Genomic DNA, 24,440 nt, shown 5'->3' with positions numbered 1-24,440 from the left:
CAGGCATAGAGTGACGAATAAATTATGCAAAAAAGAAGAAGAGAACTCTGGGTAGTTCTCAAGTTTAGGTGGAAAGCAGCTCTTGTATAGAGCACTCTCAACACCAGCGACACTCTACATCTGCTCACCTCAAATGTCTGCTTTTCTATCAAAGTCTTTAAGCATAGGATTAACATAGTGCTATCCATGCCGAGATAGAAATGGACAAAGTCTTTTGCCATTTCTACAGCAAAGTCTTTAAGCATAGGACTAGCACAGTGCTGACCTTGCCGAGCTGTAAAATGACAAAAGCCATTTACCACTCCAGGCACAATATTACAGCTTTGAATTGGTAAAATACCAACCAAGCCAACCTGAAATGAGTAAAAGCAACCGCTGACACAGTGTTTCGTTCTAATTAGAGATCTTCAGAGAGGTATAGCTTTGTCCAGACTCAAGGGAGCACCCAGTATAAGTCAAAAAAATACCCTTTCAGGCATAGAGTAACGAATGAATTATGCAAAAAAGAAGAAGAGAACTCTGGGTAGTTCTCAAGTTTAGGTGGAAAGCAGCTCTTGTATAGAGCACTCTCAACACCAGCGACACTCTAGATCTGCTCACCTCAAATGTCTGCTTTTCTATCAAAGTCTTTAAGCATAGGATTAACATAGTGCTATCCATGCCGAGATAGAAATGGACAAAGTCTTTTGCCATTTCTACAGCAAAATCTTTAAGCATAGGACTAGCACAGTGCTGACCTTGCCGAGTTGTAAAATGACAAAAGCCATTTACCATTCCAGGCACAATATTACAGCTTTGAATTGTTAAAATACCAACCAAGCCAACCTGAAATGAGTAAAAGCAACCCCTGACACAGTGTTTCGCTCTAATTAGAGCTCTTCAGAGAGGTATAGCTTTGTCCAGACTCAAGGGAGCACCCAGTATAAGGCAAAAAAATACCCTTTCAGGCATAGAGTGACGAATAAATTATGCAAAAAGGAAGAAGAGAACTCTGGGTAGTTCTCAAGTTTAGGTGGAAAGCAGCTCTTGTATAGAGCACTCTCAACACCAGCGTCACTCTAGATCTGCTCACCTCAAATGTCTGCTTTTCTATCAAAGTCTTTAAGCATAGGATTAACATAGCGCTATCCATGCCAAGATAGAAATGGACAAAGTCTTTTGCCATTTCTACAGCAAAGTCTTTAAGCATAGGACTAGCACAGTGCTGACCTTGCCGAGCTGTAAAATGACAAAAGCCATTTACCACTCCAGGCACAATATTACAGCTTTGAATTGGTAAAATACCAACCAAGCCAACCTGAAATGAGTAAAAGCAACCCCTGACACAGTGTTTCGCTCTAATTAGAGCTCTTCAGAGAGGTATAGCTTTGTCCAGACTCAAGGGAGCACCCAGTATAAGTCAAAAAATACCCTTTCAGGCATAGAGTGACGAATAAATTATGCAAAAAGGAAGAAGAGAACTCTGGGTAGTTCTCAAGTTTAGGTGGAAAGCAGCTCTTGTATAGAGCACTCTCAACACCAGAGGCACTCTAGATCTGCTCACCTCAAATGTCTGCTTTTCTATCAAAGTCTTTAAGCATAGGATTAACATAGTGCTATCCATGCCGAGATAGAAATGGACAAAGTCTTTTGCCATTTCTACAGCAAAGTCTTTAAGCATAGGACTAGCACAGTGCTGACCTTGCCGAGCTGTAAAATGACAAAACTCATTTACCACTCCAGGCACAATATTACAGCTTTGAATTGGTAAAATACCAACCAAGCCAACCTGAAATGAGTAAAAGCAACCCCTGACACAGTGTTTCGCTCTAATTAGAGCTCTTCAGAGAGGTATGGCTTTGTCCAGACTCAAGGGAGCACCCAGTATAAGTCAAAAAAATACCCTTTCAGGCATAGAGTGACGAATAAATTATGCAAAAAGGAAGAAGAGAACTCTGGCTAGTTCTCAAGTTTAGGTGGAAAGCAGCTCTTGTATAGAGCACTCTCAACACCAGTGACACTTTAGATCTGCTCACCTCAAATGTCTGCTTTTCTAGCAAAGTCTTTAAGCATAGGATTAACATAGTGCTATCCATGCCGAGATAGAAATGGACAAAGTCTTTTGCCATTTCTACAGCAAAGTCTTTAAGCATAGGACTAGCACAGTGCTGACCTTGCCGAGCTGTAAAATGACAAAAGCCATTTACCACTCCAGGCACAATATTACAGCTTTGAATTGGTAAAATACCAACCAAGCCAACCTGAAATGAGTAAAAGCAACCGCTGACACAGTGTTTCGTTCTAATTAGAGATCTTCAGAGAGGTATAGCTTTGTCCAGACTCAAGGGAGCACCCAGTATAAGTCAAAAAAATACCCTTTCAGGCATAGAGTGACGAATGAATTATGCAAAAAAGAAGAAGAGAACTCTGGGTAGTTCTCAAGTTTAGGTGGAAAGCAGCTCTTGTATAGAGCACTCTCAACACCAGCGACACTCTAGATCTGCTCACCTCAAATGTCTGCTTTTCTATCAAAGTCTTTAAGCATAGGATTAACATAGTGCTATCCATGCCGAGATAGAAATGGACAAAGTCTTTTGCCATTTCTACAGCAAAATCTTTAAGCATAGGACTAGCACAGTGCTGACCTTGCCGAGTTGTAAAATGACAAAAGCCATTTACCATTCCAGGCACAATATTACAGCTTTGAATTGGTAAAATACCAACCAAGCCAACCTGAAATGAGTAAAAGCAACCCCTGACACAGTGTTTCGCTCTAATTAGAGCTCTTCAGAGAGGTATAGCTTTGTCCAGACTCAAGGGAGCACCCAGTATAAGTCAAAAAATACCCTTTCAGGCATAGAGTGACGAATAAATTATGCAAAAAGGAAGAAGAGAACTCAGGGTAGTTCTCAAGTTTAGTTGGAAAGCAGCTCTTGTATAGAGCACTCTCAACACCAGCGACACTCTAGATCTGCTCACCTCAAATGTCTGCTTTTCTATCAAAGTCTTTAAGCTTAGGATTAACATAGTGCTATCCATGCCGAGATAGAAATGGACAAAGTCTTTTGCCATTTCTACAGCAAAGTCTTTAAGCATAGGACTAGCACAGTGCTGACCTTGCCGAGCTGTAAAATGACAAACGCCATTTACCACTCCAGGCACAAAATTACAGCTTTGAATTGGTAAAATACCAACCAAGCCAATCTGAAATGAGTAAAAGCAACCCCTGACACAGTGTTTCGCTCCAATTAGAGCTCTTCAGAGAGGTATAGCTTTGTCCAAACTCAAGAGAGCACCCAGTATAAGTCAAAAAAATACCCTTTCAAGCATAGAGTGACAAAAAATTATGCAAAAAGGAAGAAGAGAACTCTGGGTAGTTCTCAAGTTTAGGTGGAAAGCAGCTCTTGTATAGAGCACTCTCAACACCAGCGACACTCTAGATCTGCTCACCTCAAATGTCTGCGTTTCTATCAAAGTCTTTAAGCATAGGATTAACATAGTGCTATCCATGCCGAGATAGAAATGGACAAAGTCTTTTGCCATTTCTACAGCAAAGTCTTTAAGCATAGGACTAGCACAGTGCTGACCTTGCCGAGCTGTAAAATGACAAAAGCCATTTACCAGTCCAGGCACAATATTACAGCTTTGAATTGGTAAAATACCAACCAAGCCAACCTGAAATGAGTAAAAGCAACCCCTGACACAGTGTTTCGCTCTAATTAGAGCTCTTCAGAGAGATATAGCTTTGTCCAGACTCAAGGGAGCACCCAGTATAAGTCAAAAAAATACCCTTTCAGGCATAGAGTGACGAATAAATTATGCAAAAAAGAAGAAGAGAACTCTGGGTAGTTCTCAAGTTTAGGTGGAAAGCAGCTCTTGTATAGAGCACTCTCAACACCAGAGACACTCTAGATCTGCTCACCTCAAATGTCTGCTTTTCTATCAAAGTCTTTAAGCATAGGATTAACATAGTGCTATCCATGCCGAGATAGAAATGGACAACGTCTTTTGCCATTTCTACAGCAAAGTCTTTAAGCATAGGACTAGCACAGTGCTGACCTTGCCGAGTTGTAAAATGACAAAAGCCATTTACCACTCCAGGCACAATATTACAGCTTTGAATTGGTAAAATACCAACCAAGCCAACCTGAAATGAGTAAAAGCAACCCCTGACACAGTGTTTCGCTCTAATTAGAGCTCTTCAGAGAGGTATAGCTTTGTCCAGACTCAAGGGAGCACCCAGTATAAGTCAAAAAAATACCCTTTCAGGCATAGAGTGACGAATAAATTATGCAAAAAGGAAGAAGAGAACTCTGGCTAGTTCTCAAGTTTAGGTGGAAAGCAGCTCTTGTATAGAGCACTCTCAACACCAGCGACACTCTAGATCTGCTCACCTCAAATGTCTGCTTTTCTATCAAAGTCTTTAAGCATAGGATTAACATAGTGCTATCCATGCCGAGATAGAAATGGACAAAGTCTTTTGCCATTTCTACATCAAAGTCTTTAAGCATAGGACTAGCACAGTGCTGACCTTGCCGAGCTGTAAAATGACAAAAGCCATTTACCAGTCCAGGCACAATATTACAGCTTTGAATTGGTAAAATACCAACCAAGCCAACCTGAAATGAGTAAAAGCAACCCCTGACACAGTGTTTCGCTCTAATTAGAGCTCTTCAGAGAGGTATAGCTTTGTCCAGACTCAAGGGAGCACCCAGTATAAGTCAAAAAAATACCCTTTCAGGCATAGAGTGACGAATAAATTATGCAAAAAGGAAGAAGAGAACTCTGGGTAGTTCTCAAGTTTAGGTGGAAAGCAGCTCTTGTATAGAGCACTCTCAACACCAGCGACACTCTAGATCTGCTCACCTCAAATATCTGCTTTTCTATCAAAGTCTTTAAGCATAGGATTAACATAGTGCTATCCATGCCGAGATAGAAATGGACAAAGTCTTTTGCCATTTCTACAGCAAAGTCTTTAAGCATAGGACTAGCACAGTGCTGACCTTGCCGAGCTGTAAAATGACAAAAGCCATTTACCACTCCAGGCACAATATTAGAGCTTTGAATTGGTAAAATACCAACCAAGCCAACCTGAAATAAGTAAAAGCAACCCCTGACACAGTGTTTCGTTCTAATTAGAGATCTTCAGAGAGGTATGGCTTTGTCCAGACTCAAGGAAGCACCCAGTATAAGTAAAAAAAATACCCTTTCAGGCATAGAGTGACGAATAAATTATGCAAAAAAGAAGAAGAGAACTCTGGGTAGTTCTCAAGTTTAGGTGGAAAGCAGCTCTTGTATAGAGCACTCTCAACACCAGCGACACTCTAGATCTGCTCACCTCAAATGTCTGCTTTTCTATCAAAGTCTTTAAGCATAGGATTAACATAGTGCTATCCATGCCGAGATAGAAATGGACAAAGTCTTTTGCCATTTCTACAGCAAAGTCTTTAAGCATAGGACTAGCACTGTGCTGACCTTGCAGAGTTGTAAAAGGACAAAAGCCACTTACCACTCCAGGCACAATATTACAGCTTTGAATTGGTAAAATACCAACCAAGCCAACCTGAAATGAGTAAAAGCAACCCCTGACACAGTGTTTCGCTCTAATTAGAGCTCTTCAGAGAGGTATAGCTTTGTCCAGACTCAAGGGAGCACCCAGTATAAGTAAAAAAAATACCCTTTCAGGCATAGAGTGACGAATAAATTATGCAAAAAGGAAGAAGAGAACTCTGGGTAGTTCTCAAGTTTAGGTGGAAAGCAGCTCTTGTATAGAGCACTCTCAACACCAGCGACACTCTAGATCTGCTCACCTCAAATGTCTGCTTTTCTATCAGAGTCTTTTAGCATAGGATTAACATAGCGCTATCCATGCCGAGATAGAAATGGACAAAGTCTTTTGCCATTTCTACAGCAAAGTCTTTAAGCATAGGACTAGCACAGTGCTGACCTACCCGAGCTGTAAAATGACAAAAGCCATTTACCACTCCAGGCACAATATTACTGCTTTGAATTGGTAAAATACCAACCAAGCCAACCTGAAATGAGTAAAAGCAACCCCTGACACAGTGTTTCGCTCTAATTAGAGCTCTTCAGAGAGGTATAGCTTTGTCCAGACTCAAGAGAGCACCCAGTATAAGTCAAAAAAATACCCTTTCAGGCAGAGAGTGACGAATAAATAATGCAAAAAAGAAGAGAACTCTGGCTAGTTCTCAAGTTTAGGTGGAAAGCAGCTCTTGTATAGAGCACTCTCAACACCAGCGACACTCTAGATCTGCTCACCTCAAATGTCTGCTTTTCTATCAAAGTCTTTAAGCATAGGATTAACATAGTGCTATCCATGCCGAGATAGAAATGGACAAAGTCTTTTGCCATTTCTACAGCAAAGTCTTTAAGCATAGGACTAGCACAGTGCTGACCATGCCGAGTTGTAAAATGACAAAAGCCATTTACCACTCCAGGCACAATATTACAGCTTTGAATTGGTAAAATACCAACCAAGCCAACCTGAAATGAGTAAAAGCAACCCCTGACACAGTGTTTCGCTCTAATTAGAGCTCTTCATAGAGGTATAGCTTTGTTCAGACTCAAGGGAGCACCCAGTATAAGTCAAAACAATACTCTTTCAGGCATAGAGTGACAAATAAATTATGCAAAAAAGAACAAGAGAACTCTGGGTAGTTCTCAAGTTTGGGTGGAAAGCAGCTCTTGTATAGAGCACTCTCAACACCAGCGACACTCTAGATCTGCTCACCTCAAATGTCTGCTTTTCTACCAAAGTCTTTAAGCATAGGATTAACATAGTGCTATCCATGCAGAGATAGAAATGGACAAAGTCTTTTGCCATTTCTACAGCAAAGTCTTTAAGCATAGGACTAGCACAGTGCTGACCTTGCCGAGCTGTAAAATGACAAAAGCCATTTACCACTCCAGGCACAATATTACAGCTTTGAATTGGTAAAATACCAACCAAGCCAACCTGAAATGAGTAAAAGCAACCCCTGACACAGTGTTTCGCTCTAATTAGAGCTCTTCAGAGAGGTATAGCTTTGTCCAGACTCAAGGGAGCACCCAGTATAAGTCAAAAAAATACCTTTTCAGGCATAGAGTGACGAATAAATTATGCAAAAAGGAAGAAGAGAACTCAGGGTAGTTCTCAAGTTTAGGTGGAAAGCAGCTCTTGTATAGAGCACTCTCAGCACCAGCAACACTCTAGATCTGCTCACCTCAAATGTCTGCTTTTCTAGCAAAGTCTTTAAGCATAGGATTAACATAGTGCTATCCATGCCGAGATAGAAATGGACAAAGTCTTTTGCCATTTCTACAGCAAAGTCTTTAAGCATAGGACTAGCACAGTGCTGACCTTGCCGAGCTGTAAAATGACAAAAGCCATTTACCACTCCAGGCACAATATTACAGCTTTGAATTGGTAAAATACCAACCAAGCCAACCTGAAATGAGTAAAAGCAACCCCTGACACAGTGTTTCGTTCTAATTAGAGATCTTCAGAGAGGTATGGCTTTGTCCAGACTCAAGGAAGCACCCAGTATAAGTAAAAAAAATACCCTTTCAGGCATAGAGTGACGAATAAATTATGCAAAAAAGAAGAAGAGAACTCTGGGTAGTTCTCAAGTTTAGGTGGAAAGCAGCTCTTGTATAGAGCACTCTCAACACCAGCGACACTCTAGATCTGCTCACCTCAAATGTCTGCTTTTCTATCAAAGTCTTTAAGCATAGGATTAACATAGTGCTATCCATGCCGAGATAGAAATGGACAAAGTCTTTTGCCATTTCTACAGCAAAGTCTTTAAGCATAGGACTAGCACTGTGCTGACCTTGCAGAGTTGTAAAATGACAAAAGCCATTTACCACTCCAGGCACAATATTACAGCTTTGAATTGGTAAAATACCAACCAAGCCAACCTGAAATGAGTAAAAGCAACCCCTGACACAGTGTTTCGCTCTAATTAGAGCTCTTCAGAGAGGTATAGCTTTGTCCAGACTCAAGGGAGCACCCAGTATAAGTCAAAAAAATACCCTTTCAGGCATAGAGTGACGAATAAATTATGCAAAAAGGAAGAAGAGAACTCTGGGTAGTTCTCAAGTTTAGGTGGAAAGCAGCTCTTGTATAGAGCACTCTCAACACCAGCGACACTCTAGATCTGCTCACCTCAAATGTCTGCTTTTCTATCAGAGTCTTTTAGCATAGGATTAACATAGCGCTATCCATGCCGAGATAGAAATGGACAAAGTCTTTTGCCATTTCTACAGCAAAGTCTTTAAGCATAGGACTAGCACAGTGCTGACCTTGCCGAGCTGTAAAATGACAAAAGCCATTTACCACTCCAGGCACAATATTACAGCTTTGGATTGGTAAAATACCAACCAAGCCAACCTGAAATGAGTAAAAGCAACCCCTGACACAGTGTTTCGCTCTAATTAGAGCTCTTCAGAGAGGTATAGCTTTGTCCAGACTCAAGGGAGCACCCAGTATAAGTCAAAAAAATACCCTTTCAGGCATAGAGTGACGAATAAATTATGCAAAAAGGAAGAAGAGAACTCTGGGTAGTTCTCAAGTTTAGGTGGAAAGCAGCTCTTGTATAGAGCACTCTCAACACCAGAGACACTCTAGATCTGCTCACCTCAAATGTCTGCTTTTCTATCAAAGTCTTTAAGCATAGGATTAACATAGTGCTATCCATGCCGAGATAGAAATGGACAAAGTCTTTTGCCATTTCTACAGCAAAGTCTTTAAGCATAGGACTAGCACAGTGCTGACCTTGCCGAGCTGTAAAATGACAAAACCCATTTACCACTCCAGGCACAATATTACAGCTTTGAATTGGTAAAATACCAACCAAGCCAACCTGAAATGAGTAAAAGCAACCCCTGACACAGTGTTTCGCTCTAATTAGAGCTCTTCAGAGAGGTATAGCTTTGTCCAGACTCAAGGGAGCACCCAGTATAAGTAAAAAAAATACCCTTTCAGGCATAGAGTGACGAATAAATTATGCAAAAAGGAAGAAGAGAACTCTGGCTAGTTCTCAAGTTTAGGTGTAAAGCAGCTCTTGTATAGAGCACTCTCAACACCAGCGACACTTTAGATCTGCTCACCTCAAATGTCTGCTTTTCTAGCAAAGTCTTTAAGCATAGGATTAACATAGTGCTATCCATGCCGAGATAGAAATGGACAAAGTCTTTTGCCATTTCTACAGCAAAGTCTTTAAGCATAGGACTAGCACAGTGCTGACCTTGCCGAGCTGTAAAATGACAAAAGCCATTTACCACTCCAGGCACAATATTACAGCTTTGAATTGGTAAAATACCAACCAAGCCAACCTGAAATGAGTAAAAGCAACCCCTGACACAGTGTTTCGTTCTAATTAGAGATCTTCAGAGAGGTATGGCTTTGTCCAGACTCAAGGAAGCACCCAGTATAAGTAAAAAAAATACCCTTTCAGGCATAGAGTGACGAATAAATTATGCAAAAAAGAAGAAGAGAACTCTGGGTAGTTCTCAAGTTTAGGTGGAAAGCAGCTCTTGTATAGAGCACTCTCAACACCAGCGACACTCTAGATCTGCTCACCTCAAATGTCTGCTTTTCTATCAAAGTCTTTAAGCATAGGATTAACATAGTGCTATCCATGCCGAGATAGAAATGGACAAAGTCTTTTGCCATTTCTACAGCAAAGTCTTTAAGCATAGGACTAGCACTGTGCTGACCTTGCAGAGTTGTAAAATGACAAAAGCCACTTACCACTCCAGGCACAATATTACAGCTTTGAATTGGTAAAATACCAACCAAGCCAACCTGAAATGAGTAAAAGCAACCCCTGACACAGTGTTTCGCTCTAATTAGAGCTCTTCAGAGAGGTATAGCTTTGTCCAGACTCAAGGGAGCACCCAGTATAAGTCAAAAAAATACCCTTTCAGGCATAGAGTGACGAATAAATTATGCAAAAAGGAAGAAGAGAACTCTGGGTAGTTCTCAAGTTTAGGTGGAAAGCAGCTCTTGTATAGAGCACTCTCAACACCAGCGACACTCTAGATCTGCTCACCTCAAATGTCTGCTTTTCTATCAGAGTCTTTTAGCATAGGATTAACATAGCGCTATCCATGCCGAGATAGAAATGGACAAAGTCTTTTGCCATTTCTACAGCAAAGTCTTTAAGCATAGGACTAGCACAGTGCTGACCTTGCCGAGCTGTAAAATGACAAAAGCCATTTACCACTCCAGGCACAATATTACAGCTTTGAATTGGTAAAATACCAACCAAGCCAACCTGAAATGAGTAAAAGCAACCCCTGACACAGTGTTTCGCTCTAATTAGAGCTCTTCAGAGAGGTATAGCTTTGTCCAGACTCAAGGGAGCACCCAGTATAAGTCAAAAAAATACCCTTTCAGGCATAGAGTGACGAATAAATTATGCAAAAAGGAAGAAGAGAACTCTGGGTAGTTCTCAAGTTTAGGTGGAAAGCAGCTCTTGTTTAGAGCACTCTCAACACCAGAGACACTCTAGATCTGCTCACCTCAAATGTCTGCTTTTCTATCAAAGTCTTTAAGCATAGGATTAACATAGTGCTATCCATGCCGAGATAGAAATGGACAAAGTCTTTTGCCATTTCTACAGCAAAGTCTTTAAGCATAGGACTAGCACAGTGCTGACCTTGCCGAGCTGTAAAATGACAAAACCCATTTACCACTCCAGGCACAATATTACAGCTTTGAATTGGTAAAATACCAACCAAGCCAACCTGAAATGAGTAAAAGCAACCCCTGACACAGTGTTTCGCTCTAATTAGAGCTCTTCAGAGAGGTATAGCTTTGTCCAGACTCAAGGGAGCACCCAGTATAAGTCAAAAAAATACCCTTTCAGGCATAGAGTGACGAATAAATTATGCAAAAAAGAAGAAGAGAACTCTGGGTAGTTCTCAAGTTTAGGTGGAAAGCAGCTCTTGTATAGAGCACTCTCAACACCAGCGACACTCTAGATCTGCTCACCTCAAATGTCTGCTTTTCTATCAAAGTCTTTAAGCATAGGATTAACATAGTGCTATCCATGCCGAGATAGAAATGGACAAAGTCTTTTGCCATTTCTACAGCAAAATCTTTAAGCATAGGACTAGCACAGTGCTGACCTTGCCGAGTTGTAAAATGACAAAAGCCATTTACCATTCCAGGCACAATATTACAGCTTTGAATTGGTAAAATACCAACCAAGCCAACCTGAAATGAGTAAAAGCAACCCCTGACACAGTGTTTCGCTCTAATTAGAGCTCTTCAGAGAGGTATAGCTTTGTCCAGACTCAAGGGAGCACCCAGTATAAGGCAAAAAAATACCCTTTCAGGCATAGAGTGACGAATAAATTATGCAAAAAGGAAGAAGAGAACTCTGGGTAGTTCTCAAGTTTAGGTGGAAAGCAGCTCTTGTATAGAGCACTCTCAACACCAGCGTCACTCTAGATCTGCTCACCTCAAATGTCTGCTTTTCTATCAAAGTCTTTAAGCATAGGATTAACATAGCGCTATCCATGCCAAGATAGAAATGGACAAAGTCTTTTGCCATTTCTACAGCAAAGTGTTTAAGCATAGGACTAGCACAGTGCTGACCTTGCCGAGCTGTAAAATGACAAAAGCCATTTACCACTCCAGGCACAATATTACAGCTTTGAATTGGTAAAATACCAACCAAGCCAACCTGAAATGAGTAAAAGCAACCCCTGACACAGTGTTTCGCTCTAATTAGAGCTCTTCAGAGAGGTATAGCTTTGTCCAGACTCAAGGGAGCACCCAGTATAAGTCAAAAAATACCCTTTCAGGCATAGAGTGACGAATAAATTATGCAAAAAGGAAGAAGAGAACTCAGGGTAGTTCTCAAGTTTAGTTGGAAAGCAGCTCTTGTATAGAGCACTCTCAACACCAGCGACACTCTAGATCTGCTCACCTCAAATGTCTGCTTTTCTATCAAAGTCTTTAAGCTTAGGATTAACATAGTGCTATCCATGCCGAGACAGAAATGGACAAAGTCTTTTGCCATTTCTACAGCAAAGTCTTTAAGCATAGGACTAGCACAGTGCTGACCTTGCCGAGCTGTAAAATGACAAACGCCATTTACCACTCCAGGCACAAAATTACAGCTTTGAATTGGTAAAATACCAACCAAGCCAATCTGAAATGAGTAAAAGCAACCCCTGACACAGTGTTTCGCTCTAATTAGAGCTCTTCAGAGAGGTATAGCTTTGTCCAAACTCAAGAGAGCACCCAGTATAAGTCAAAAAAATACCCTTTCAAGCATAGAGTGACAAAAAATTATGCAAAAAGGAAGAAGAGAACTCTGGGTAGTTCTCAAGTTTAGGTGGAAAGCAGCTCTTGTATAGAGCACTCTCAACACCAGCGACACTCTAGATCTGCTCACCTCAAATGTCTGCGTTTCTATCAAAGTCTTTAAGCATAGGATTAACATAGTGCTATCCATGCCGAGATAGAAATGGACAAAGTCTTTTGCCATTTCTACAGCAAAGTCTTTAAGCATAGGACTAGCACAGTGCTGACCTTGCCGAGCTGTAAAATGACAAAAGCCATTTACCAGTCCAGGCACAATATTACAGCTTTGAATTGGTAAAATACCAACCAAGCCAACCTGAAATGAGTAAAAGCAACCCCTGACACAGTGTTTCGCTCTAATTAGAGCTCTTCAGAGAGATATAGCTTTGTCCAGACTCAAGGGAGCACCCAGTATAAGTCAAAAAAATACCCTTTCAGGCATAGAGTGACGAATAAATTATGCAAAAAAGAAGAAGAGAACTCTGGGTAGTTCTAAAGTTTAGGTGGAAAGCAGCTCTTGTATAGAGCACTCTCAACACCAGAGACACTCTAGATCTGCTCACCTCAAATGTCTGCTTTTCTATCAAAGTCTTTAAGCATAGGATTAACATAGTGCTATCCATGCCGAGATAGAAATGGACAACGTCTTTTGCCATTTCTACAGCAAAGTCTTTAAGCATAGGACTAGCACAGTGCTGACCTTGCCGAGTTGTAAAATGACAAAAGCCATTTACCACTCCAGGCACAATATTACAGCTTTGAATTGGTAAAATACCAACCAAGCCAACCTGAAATGAGTAAAAGCAACCCCTGACACAGTGTTTCGCTCTAATTAGAGCTCTTCAGAGAGGTATAGCTTTGTCCAGACTCAAGGAAGCACCCAGTATAAGTCAAAAAAATACCCTTTCAGGCATAGAGTGACGAATAAATTATGCAAAAAGGAAGAAGAGAACTCTGGCTAGTTCTCAAGTTTAGGTGGAAAGCAGCTCTTGTATAGAGCACTCTCAACACCAGCGACACTCTAGATCTGCTCACCTCAAATGTCTGCTTTTCTATCAAAGTCTTTAAGCATAGGATTAACATAGTGCTATCCATGCCGAGATAGAAATGGACAAAGTCTTTTGCCATTTCTACATCAAAGTCTTTAAGCATAGGACTAGCACAGTGCTGACCTTGCCGAGCTGTAAAATGACAAAAGCCATTTACCAGTCCAGGCACAATATTACAGCTTTGAATTGGTAAAATACCAACCAAGCCAACCTGAAATGAGTAAAAGCAACCCCTGACACAGTGTTTCGCTCTAATTAGAGCTCTTCAGAGAGGTATAGCTTTGTCCAGACTCAAGGGAGCACCCAGTATAAGTCAAAAAAATACCCTTTCAGGCATTGAGTGACGAATAAATTATGCAAAAAGGAAGAAGAGAACTCTGGGTAGTTCTCAAGTTTAGGTGGAAAGCAGCTCTTGTATAGAGCACTCTCAACACCAGCGACACTCTAGATCTGCTCACCTCAAATGTCTGCTTTTCTATCAAAGTCTTTAAGCATAGGATTAACATAGTGCTATCCATGCCGAGATAGAAATGGACAAAGTCTTTTGCCATTTCTACAGCAAAGTCTTTAAGCATAGGACTAGCACTGTGCTGACCTTGCAGAGTTGTAAAATGACAAAAGCCACTTACCACTCCAGGCACAATATTACAGCTTTGAATTGGTAAAATACCAACCAAGCCAACCTGCAATGAGTAAAAGCAACCCCTGACACAGTGTTTCGCTCTAATTAGAGCTCTTCAGAGAGGTATAGCTTCGTCCAGACTCAAGGGAGCACCCAGTATAAGTCAAAAAAATACCCTTTCAGGCATAGAGTGACGAATAAATTATGCAAAAAGGAAGAAGAGAACTCTGGGTAGTTCTCAAGTTTAGGTGGAAAGCAGCTCTTGTATAGAGCACTCTCAACACCAGCGACACTCTAGATCTGCTCACCTCAAATGTCTGCTTTTCTATCAGAGTCTTTTAGCATAGGATTAACATAGCGCTATCCATGCCGAGATAGAAATGGACAAAGTCTTTTGCCATTTCTACAGCAAAGTCTTTAAGCATAGGACTAGCACAGTGCTGACCTTGCCGAGCTGTAAAATGACAAAAGCCATTTACCACTCCAGGCACAATATTACAGCTTTGAATTGGTAAAATACCAACCAAGCCAACCTGAAATGAGTAAAAGCAACCCCTGACACAGTGTTTGGCTCTAATTAGAGCTCTTCAGAGAGGTATAGCTTTGTCCAGACTCAAGGGAGCACCCAGTATAAGTCAAAAAAATACCCTTTCAGGCATAGAGTGACGAATAAATTATGCAAAAAGGAAGAAGAGAACTCTGGGTAGTTCTCAAGTTTAGGTGGAAAGCAGCTCTTGTATAGAGCACTCTCAACACCAGAGACACTCTAGATCTGCTCACCTCAAATGTCTGCTTTTCTATCAAAGTCTTTAAGCATAGGATTAACATAGTGCTATCCATGCCGAGATAGAAATGGACAAAGTCTTTTGCCATTTCTACAGCAAAGTCTTTAAGCATAGGACTAGCACAGTGCTGACCTTGCCGAGCTGTAAAATGACAAAACCCATTTACCACTCCAGGCACAATATTACAGCTTTGAATTGGTAAAATACCAACCAAGCCAACCTGAAATGAGTAAAAGCAACCCCTGACACAGTGTTTTGCTCTAATTAGAGCTCTTCAGAGAGGTATAGCTTTGTCCAGACTCAAGGGAGCACCCAGTATAAGTCAAAAAAATACCCTTTCAGGCATAGAGTGACGAATAAATTATGCAAAAAGGAAGAAGAGAACTCTGGCTAGTTCTCAAGTTTAGGTGTAAAGCAGCTCTTGTATAGAGCACTCTCAACACCAGCGACACTTTAGATCTGCTCACCTCAAATGTCTGCTTTTCTAGCAAAGTCTTTAAGCATAGGATTAACATAGTGCTATCCATGCCGAGATAGAAATGGACAAAGTCTTTTGCCATTTCTACAGCAAAGTCTTTAAGCATAGGACTAGCACAGTGCTGACCTTGCCGAGCTGTAAAATGACAAAAGCCATTTACCACTCCAGGCACAATATTACAGCTTTGAATTGGTAAAATACCAACCAAGCCAACCTGAAATGAGTAAAAGCAACCGCTGACACAATGTTTCGTTCTAATTAGAGATCTTCAGAGAGGTATAGCTTTGTCCAGACTCAAGGGAGCACCCAGTATAAGTCAAAAAAATACCCTTTCAGGCATAGAGTGACGAATAAATTATGCAAAAAAGAAGAAGAGAACTCTGGGTAGTTCTCAAGTTTAGGTGGAAAGCAGCTCTTGTATAGAGCACTCTCAACACCAGCGACACTCTAGATCTGCTCACCTCAAATGTCTGCTTTTCTATCAAAGTCTTTAAGCATAGGATTAACATAGTGCTATTCATGCCGAGATAGAAATGGACAAAGTCTTTTGCCATTTCTACAGCAAAGTCTTTAAGCATAGGACTAGCACAGTGCTGACCTTGCCGAGTTGTAAAATGACAAAAGCCATTTACCATTCCAGGCACAATATTACAGCTTTGAATTGGTAAAATACCAACCAAGCCAACCTGAAATGAGTAAAAGCAACCCCTGACACAGTGTTTCACTCTAATTAGAGCTCTTCAGAGAGGTATAGCTTTGTCCAGACTCAAGGGAGCACCCAGTATAAGGCAAAAAAATACCCTTTCAGGCATAGAGTGACGAATAAATTATGCAAAAAGGAAGAAGAGAACTCTGGGTAGTTCTCAAGTTTAGGTGGAAAGCAGCTCTTGTATAGTGCACTCTCAACACCAGCGTCACTCTAGATCTGCTCACCTCAAATGTCTGCTTTTCTATCAAAGTCTTTAAGCATAGGATTAACATAGCGCTATCCATGCCAAGATAGAAATGGACAAAGTCTTTTGCCATTTCTACAGCAAAGTGTTTAAGCATAGGACTAGCACAGTGCTGACCTTGCCGAGCTGTAAAATGACAAAAGCCATTTACCACTCCAGGCACAATATTACAGCTTTGAATTGGTAAAATACCAACCAAGCCAACCTGAAATGAGTAAAAGCAACCCCTGACACAGTGTTTCGCTCTAATTAGAGCTCTTCAGAGAGGTATAGCTTTGTCCAGACTCAAGGGAGCACCCAGTATAAGTCAAAAAAATACCCTTTCAGGCATAGAGTGACGAATAAATTATGCAAAAAGGAAGAAGAGAACTCAGGGTAGTTCTCAAATTTAGTTGGAAAGCAGCTCTTGTATAGAGCACTCTCAACACCAGCGACACTCTAGATCTGCTCACCTCAAATGTCTGCTTTTCTATCAAAGTCTTTAAGCATAGGATTAACATAGTGCTATCCATGCCGAGATAGAAATGGACAAAGTCTTTTGCCATTTCTACAGCAAAGTCTTTAAGCATAGGACTAGCACAGTGCTGACCTTGCCGAGCTGTAAAATGACAAACGCCATTTACCACTCCAGGCACAAAATTACAGCTTTGAATTGGTAAAATACCAACCAAGCCAATCTGAAATGAGTAAAAGCAACCCCTGACACAGTGTTTCGCTCTAATTAGAGCTCTTCAGAGAGGTATAGCTTTGTCCAAACTCAAGAGAGCACCCAGTATAAGTCAAAAAAATACCCTTTCAAGCATAGAGTGACAAAAAATTATGCAAAAAGGAAGAAGAGAACTCTGGGTAGTTCTCAAGTTTAGGTGGAAAGCAGCTCTTGTATAGAGCACTCTCAACACCAGCGACACTCTAGATCTGCTCACCTCAAATGTCTGCGTTTCTATCAAAGTCTTTAAGCATAGGATTAACATAGTGCTATCCATGCCGAGATAGAAATGGACAAAGTCTTTTGCCATTTCTACAGCAAAGTCTTTAAGCATAGGACTAGCACAGTGCTGACCTTGCCGAGCTGTAAAATTACAAAAGCCATTTACCAGTCCAGGCACAATATTACAGCTTTGAATTGGTAAAATACCAACCAAGCCAAACTGAAATGAGTAAAAGCAACCCCTGACACAGTGTTTCGCTCTAATTAGAGCTCTTCAGAGAGGTATAGCTTTGTCCAGACTCAAGGGAGCACCCAGTATAAGTCAAAAAAATACCCTTTCAGGCATAGAGTGACGAATAAATTATGCAAAAAAGAAGAAGAGAACTCTGGGTAGTTCTCAAGTTTAGGTGGAAAGCAGCTCTTGTATAACGCACTCTCAACACCAGAGACACTCTAGATCTGCTCACCTCAAATGTCTGCTTTTCTATCAAAGTCTTTAAGCATAGGATTAACATAGCGCTATCCATGCCGAGATAGAAATGGACAACGTCTTTTGCCATTTCTACAGCAAAGTCTTTAAGCATAGGACTAGCACAGTGCTGACCTTGCCGAGCTGTAAAATGACAAAAGCCATTTACCACTCCAGGCACAATATTACAGCTTTGAATTGGTAAAATACCAACCAAGCCAACCTGAAATGAGTAAAAGCAACCCCTGACACAGTGTTTGGCTCTAATTAGAGCTCTTCAGAGAGGTATAGCTTTGTCCAGACTCAAGGGAGCACCCAGTATAAGTCAAAAAAATACCCTTTCAGGCATAGAGTGACGAATAAATTATGCAAAAAGGAAGAAGAGAACTCTGGGTAGTTCTCAAGTTTAGGTGGAAAGCAGCTCTTGTATAGAGCACTCTCAACACCAGAGACACTCTAGATCTGCTCACCTCAAATGTCTGCTTTTCTATCAAAGTCTTTAAGCATAGGATTAACATAGTGCTATCCATGCCGAGATAGAAATGGACGAAGTCTTTTGCCATTTCTACAGCAAAGTCTTTAAGCATAGGACTAGCACAGTGCTGACCTTGCCGAGCTGTAAAATGACAAAACCCATTTACCACTCCAGGCACAATATTACAGCTTTGAATTGGTAAAATACCAACCAAGCCAACCTGAAATGAGTAAAAGCAACCCCTGACACAGTGTTTCGCTCTAATTAGAGCTCTTCAGAGAGGTATAGCTTTGTCCAGACTCAAGGGAGCACCCAGTATAAGTAAAAAAAATACCCTTTCAGGCATAGAGTGACGAATAAATTATGCAAAAAGGAAGAAGAGAACTCTGGCTAGTTCTCAAGTTTAGGTGTAAAGCAGCTCTTGTATAGAGCACTCTCAACACCAGCGACACTTTAGATCTGCTCACCTCAAATGTCTGCTTTTCTAGCAAAGTCTTTAAGCATAGGATTAACATAGTGCTATCCATGCCGAGATAGAAATGGACAAAGTCTTTTGCCATTTCTTCAGCAAAGTCTTTAAGCATAGGACTAGCACAGTGCTGACCTTGCCGAGCTGTAAAATGACAAAAGCCATTTACCACTCCAGGCACAATATTACAGCTTTGAATTGGTAAAATACCAACCAAGCCAACCTGAAATGAGTAAAAGCAACCGCTGACACAATGTTTCGTTCTAATTAGAGATCTTCAGAGAGGTATAGCTTTGTCCAGACTCAAGGGAGCACCCAGTATAAGTCAAAAAAATACCCTTTCAGGCATAGAGTGACGAATAAATTATGCAAAAAAGAAGAAGAGAACTCTGGGTAGTTCTCAAGTTTAGGTGGAAAGCAGCTCTTGTATAGAGCACTCTCAACACCAGCGACACTCTACATCTGCTCACCTCAAATGTCTGCTTTTCTATCAAAGTCTTTAAGCATAGGATTAACATAGTGCTATCCATGCCGAGATAGAAATGGACAAAGTCTTTTGCCATTTCTACAGCAAAGTCTTTAAGCATAGGACTAGCACAGTGCTGACCTTGCCGAGCTGTAAAATGACAAAAGCCATTTACCACTCCAGGCACAATATTACAGCTTTGAATTGGTAAAATACCAACCAAGCCAACCTGAAATGAGTAAAAGCAACCGCTGACACAGTGTTTCGTTCTAATTAGAGATCTTCAGAGAGGTATAGCTTTGTCCAGACTCAAGGGAGCACCCAGTATAAGTCAAAAAAATACCCTTTCAGGCATAGAGTAACGAATGAATTATGCAAAAAAGAAGAAGAGAACTCTGGGTAGTTCTCAAGTTTAGGTGGAAAGCAGCTCTTGTATAGAGCACTCTCAACACCAGCGACACTCTAGATCTGCTCACCTCAAATGTCTGCTTTTCTATCAAAGTCTTTAAGCATAGGATTAACATAGTGCTATCCATGCCGAGATAGAAATGGACAAAGTCTTTTGCCATTTCTACAGCAAAATCTTTAAGCATAGGACTAGCACAGTGCTGACCTTGCCGAGTTGTAAAATGACAAAAGCCATTTACCATTCCAGGCACAATATTACAGCTTTGAATTGTTAAAATACCAACCAAGCCAACCTGAAATGAGTAAAAGCAACCCCTGACACAGTGTTTCGCTCTAATTAGAGCTCTTCAGAGAGGTATAGCTTTGTCCAGACTCAAGGGAGCACCCAGTATAAGGCAAAAAAATACCCTTTCAGGCATAGAGTGACGAATAAATTATGCAAAAAGGAAGAAGAGAACTCTGGGTAGTTCTCAAGTTTAGGTGGAAAGCAGCTCTTGTATAGAGCACTCTCAACACCAGCGTCACTCTAGATCTGCTCACCTCAAATGTCTGCTTTTCTATCAAAGTCTTTAAGCATAGGATTAACATAGCGCTATCCATGCCAAGATAGAAATGGACAAAGTCTTTTGCCATTTCTACAGCAAAGTGTTTAAGCATAGGACTAGCACAGTGCTGACCTTGCCGAGCTGTAAAATGACAAAAGCCATTTACCACTCCAGGCACAATATTACAGCTTTGAATTGGTAAAATACCAACCAAGCCAACCTGAAATGAGTAAAAGCAACCCCTGACACAGTGTTTCGCTCTAATTAGAGCTCTTCAGAGAGGTATAGCTTTGTCCAGACTCAAGGGAGCACCCAGTATAAGTCAAAAAATACCCTTTCAGGCATAGAGTGACGAATAAATTATGCAAAAAGGAAGAAGAGAACTCAGGGTAGTTCTCAAGTTTAGTTGGAAAGCAGCTCTTGTATAGAGCACTCTCAACACCAGCGACACTCTAGATCTGCTCACCTCAAATGTCTGCTTTTCTATCAAAGTCTTTAAGCTTAGGATTAACATAGTGCTATCCATGCCGAGATAGAAATGGACAAAGTCTTTTGCCATTTCTACAGCAAAGTCTTTAAGCATAGGACTAGCACAGTGCTGACCTTGCCGAGCTGTAAAATGACAAACGCCATTTACCACTCCAGGCACAAAATTACAGCTTTGAATTGGTAAAATACCAACCAAGCCAATCTGAAATGAGTAAAAGCAACCCCTGACACAGTGTTTCGCTCTAATTAGAGCTCTTCAGAGAGGTATAGCTTTGTCCAAACTCAAGAGAGCACCCAGTATAAGTCAAAAAAATACCCTTTCAAGCATAGAGTGACAAAAAATTATGCAAAAAGGAAGAAGAGAACTCTGGGTAGTTCTCAAGTTTAGGTGGAAAGCAGCTCTTGTATAGAGCACTCTCAACACCAGCGACACTGTAGATCTGCTCACCTCAAATGTCTGCGTTTCTATCAAAGTCTTTAAGCATAGGATTAACATAGTGCTATCCATGCCGAGATAGAAATGGACAAAGTCTTTTGCCATTTCTACAGCAAAGTCTTTAAGCATAGGACTAGCACAGTGCTGACCTTGCCGAGCTGTAAAATGACAAAAGCCATTTACCAGTCCAGGCACAATATTACAGCTTTGAATTGGTAAAATACCAACCAAGCCAACCTGAAATGAGTAAAAGCAACCCCTGACACAGTGTTTCGCTCTAATTAGAGCTCTTCAGAGAGATATAGCTTTGTCCAGACTCAAGGGAGCACCCAGTATAAGTCAAAAAAATACCCTTTCAGGCATAGAGTGACGAATAAATTATGCAAAAAAGAAGAAGAGAACTCTGGGTAGTTCTCAAGTTTAGGTGGAAAGCAGCTCTTGTATAGAGCACTCTCAACACCAGAGACACTCTAGATCTGCTCACCTCAAATGTCTGCTTTTCTATCAAAGTCTTTAAGCATAGGATTAACATAGTGCTATCCATGCCGAGATAGAAATGGACAACGTCTTTTGCCATTTCTACAGCAAAGTCTTTAAGCATAGGACTAGCACAGTGCTGACCTTGCCGAGTTGTAAAATGACAAAAGCCATTTACCACTCCAGGCACAATATTACAGCTTTGAATTGGTAAAATACCAACCAAGCCAACCTGAAATGAGTAAAAGCAACCCCTGACACAGTGTTTCGCTCTAATTAGAGCTCTTCAGAGAGGTATAGCTTTGTCCAGACTCAAGGGAGCACCCAGTATAAGTCAAAAAAATACCCTTTCAGGCATAGAGTGACGAATAAATTATGCAAAAAGGAAGAAGAGAACTCTGGCTAGTTCTCAAGTTTAGGTGGAAAGCAGCTCTTGTATAGAGCACTCTCAACACCAGCGACACTCTAGATCTGCTCACCTCAAATGTCTGCTTTTCTATCAAAGTCTTTAAGCATAGGATTAATATAGTGCTATCCATGCCGAGATAGAAATGGACAAAGTCTTTTGCCATTTCTACATCAAAGTCTTTAAGCATAGGACTAGCACAGTGCTGACCTTGCCGAGCTGTAAAATGACAAAAGCCATTTACCAGTCCAGGCACAATATTACAGCTTTGAATTGGTAAAATACCAACCAAGCCAACCTGAAATGAGTAAAAGCAACCCCTGACACAGTGTTTCGCTCTAATTAGAGCTCTTCAGAGAGGTATAGCTTTGTCCAGACTCAAGGGAGCACCCAGTATAAGTCAAAAAAATACCCTTTCAGGCATAGAGTGACGAATAAATTATGCAAAAAGGAAGAAGAGAACTCTGGGTAGTTCTCAAGTTTAGGTGGAAAGCAGCTCTTGTATAGAGCACTCTCAACACCAGCGACACTCTAGATCTGCTCACCTCAAATATCTGCTTTTCTATCAAAGTCTTTAAGCATAGGATTAACATAGTGCTATCCATGCCGAGATAGAAATGGACAAAGTCTTTTGCCATTTCTACAGCAAAGTCTTTAAGCATAGGACTAGCACAGTGCTGACCTTGCCGAGCTGTAAAATGACAAAAGCCATTTACCACTCCAGGCACAATATTAGAGCTTTGAATTGGTAAAATACCAACCAAGCCAACCTGAAATAAGTAAAAGCAACCCCTGACACAGTGTTTCGTTCTAATTAGAGATCTTCAGAGAGGTATGGCTTTGTCCAGACTCAAGGAAGCACCCAGTATAAGTAAAAAAAATACCCTTTCAGGCATAGAGTGACGAATAAATTATGCAAAAAAGAAGAAGAGAACTCTGGGTAGTTCTCAAGTTTAGGTGGAAAGCAGCTCTTGTATAGAGCACTCTCAACACCAGCGACACTCTAGATCTGCTCACCTCAAATGTCTGCTTTTCTATCAAAGTCTTTAAGCATAGGATTAACATAGTGCTATCCATGCCGAGATAGAAATGGACAAAGTCTTTTGCCATTTCTACAGCAAAGTCTTTAAGCATAGGACTAGCACTGTGCTGACCTTGCAGAGTTGTAAAATGACAATAGCCACTTACCACTCCAGGCACAATATTACAGCTTTGAATTGGTAAAATACCAACCAAGCCAACCTGAAATGAGTAAAAGCAACCCCTGACACAGTGTTTCGCTCTAATTAGAGCTCTTCAGAGAGGTATAGCTTTGTCCAGACTCAAGGGAGCACCCAGTATAAGTCAAAAAAATACCCTTTCAGGCATAGAGTGACGAATAAATTATGCAAAAAGGAAGAAGAGAACTCTGGGTAGTTCTCAAGTTTAGGTGGAAAGCAGCTCTTGTATAGAGCACTCTCAACACCAGCGACACTCTAGATCTGCTCACCTCAAATGTCTGCTTTTCTATCAGAGTCTTTTAGCATAGGATTAACATAGCGCTATCCATGCCGAGATAGAAATGGACAAAGTCTTTTGCCATTTCTACAGCAAAGTCTTTAAGCATAGGACTAGCACAGTGCTGACCTACCCGAGCTGTAAAATGACAAAAGCCATTTACCACTCCAGGCACAATATTACAGCTTTGAATTGGTAAAATACCAACCAAGCCAACCTGAAATGAGTAAAAGCAACCCCTGACACAGTGTTTCGCTCTAATTAGAGCTCTTCAGAGAGGTATAGCTTTGTCCAGACTCAAGGGAGCACCCAGTATAAGTCAAAAAAATACCCTTTCAGGCAGAGAGTGACGAATAAATAATGCAAAAAAGAAGAAGAGAACTCTGGCTAGTTCTCAAGTTTAGGTGGAAAGCAGCTCTTGTATAGAGCACTCTCAACACCAGCGACACTCTAGATCTGCTCACCTCAAATGTCTGCTTTTCTATCAAAGTCTTTAAGCATAGGATTAACATAGTGCTATCCATGCCGAGATAGAAATGGACAAAGTCTTTTGCCATTTCTACAGCAAAGTCTTTAAGCATAGGACTAGCACAGTGCTGACCTTGCCGAGTTGTAAAATGACAAAAGCCATTTACCACTCCAGGCACAATATTACAGCTTTGAATTGGTAAAATACCGACCAAGCCAACCTGAAATGAGTAAAAGCAACCCCTGACACAGTGTTTCGCTCTAATTAGAGCTCTTCATAGAGGTATAGCTTTGTTCAGACTCAAGGGAGCACCCAGTATAAGTCAAAACAATACTCTTTCAGGCATAGAGTGACAAATAAATTATGCAAAAAAGAACAAGAGAACTCTGGGTAGTTCTCAAGTTTGGGTGGAAAGCAGCTCTTGTATAGAGCACTCTCAACACCAGCGACACTCTAGATCTGCTCACCTCAAATGTCTGCTTTTCTACCAAAGTCTTTAAGCATAGGATTAACATAGTGCTATCCATGCAGAGATAGAAATGGACAAAGTCTTTTGCCATTTCTACAGCAAAGTCTTTAAGCATAGGACTAGCACAGTGCTGACCTTGCCGAGCTGTAAAATGACAAAAGCCATTTACCACTCCATGCACAATATTACAGCTTTGAATTGGTAAAATACCAACCAAGCCAACCTGAAATGAGTAAAAGCAACCCCTGA

This window comes from Triturus cristatus, chromosome 5_2 (assembly GCF_964204655.1).
Source record: "Triturus cristatus chromosome 5_2, aTriCri1.1, whole genome shotgun sequence".
NCBI classification, from domain to species: domain Eukaryota; kingdom Metazoa; phylum Chordata; class Amphibia; order Caudata; family Salamandridae; genus Triturus; species Triturus cristatus.
Note: the sequence above shows the minus strand (reverse complement) of the source record.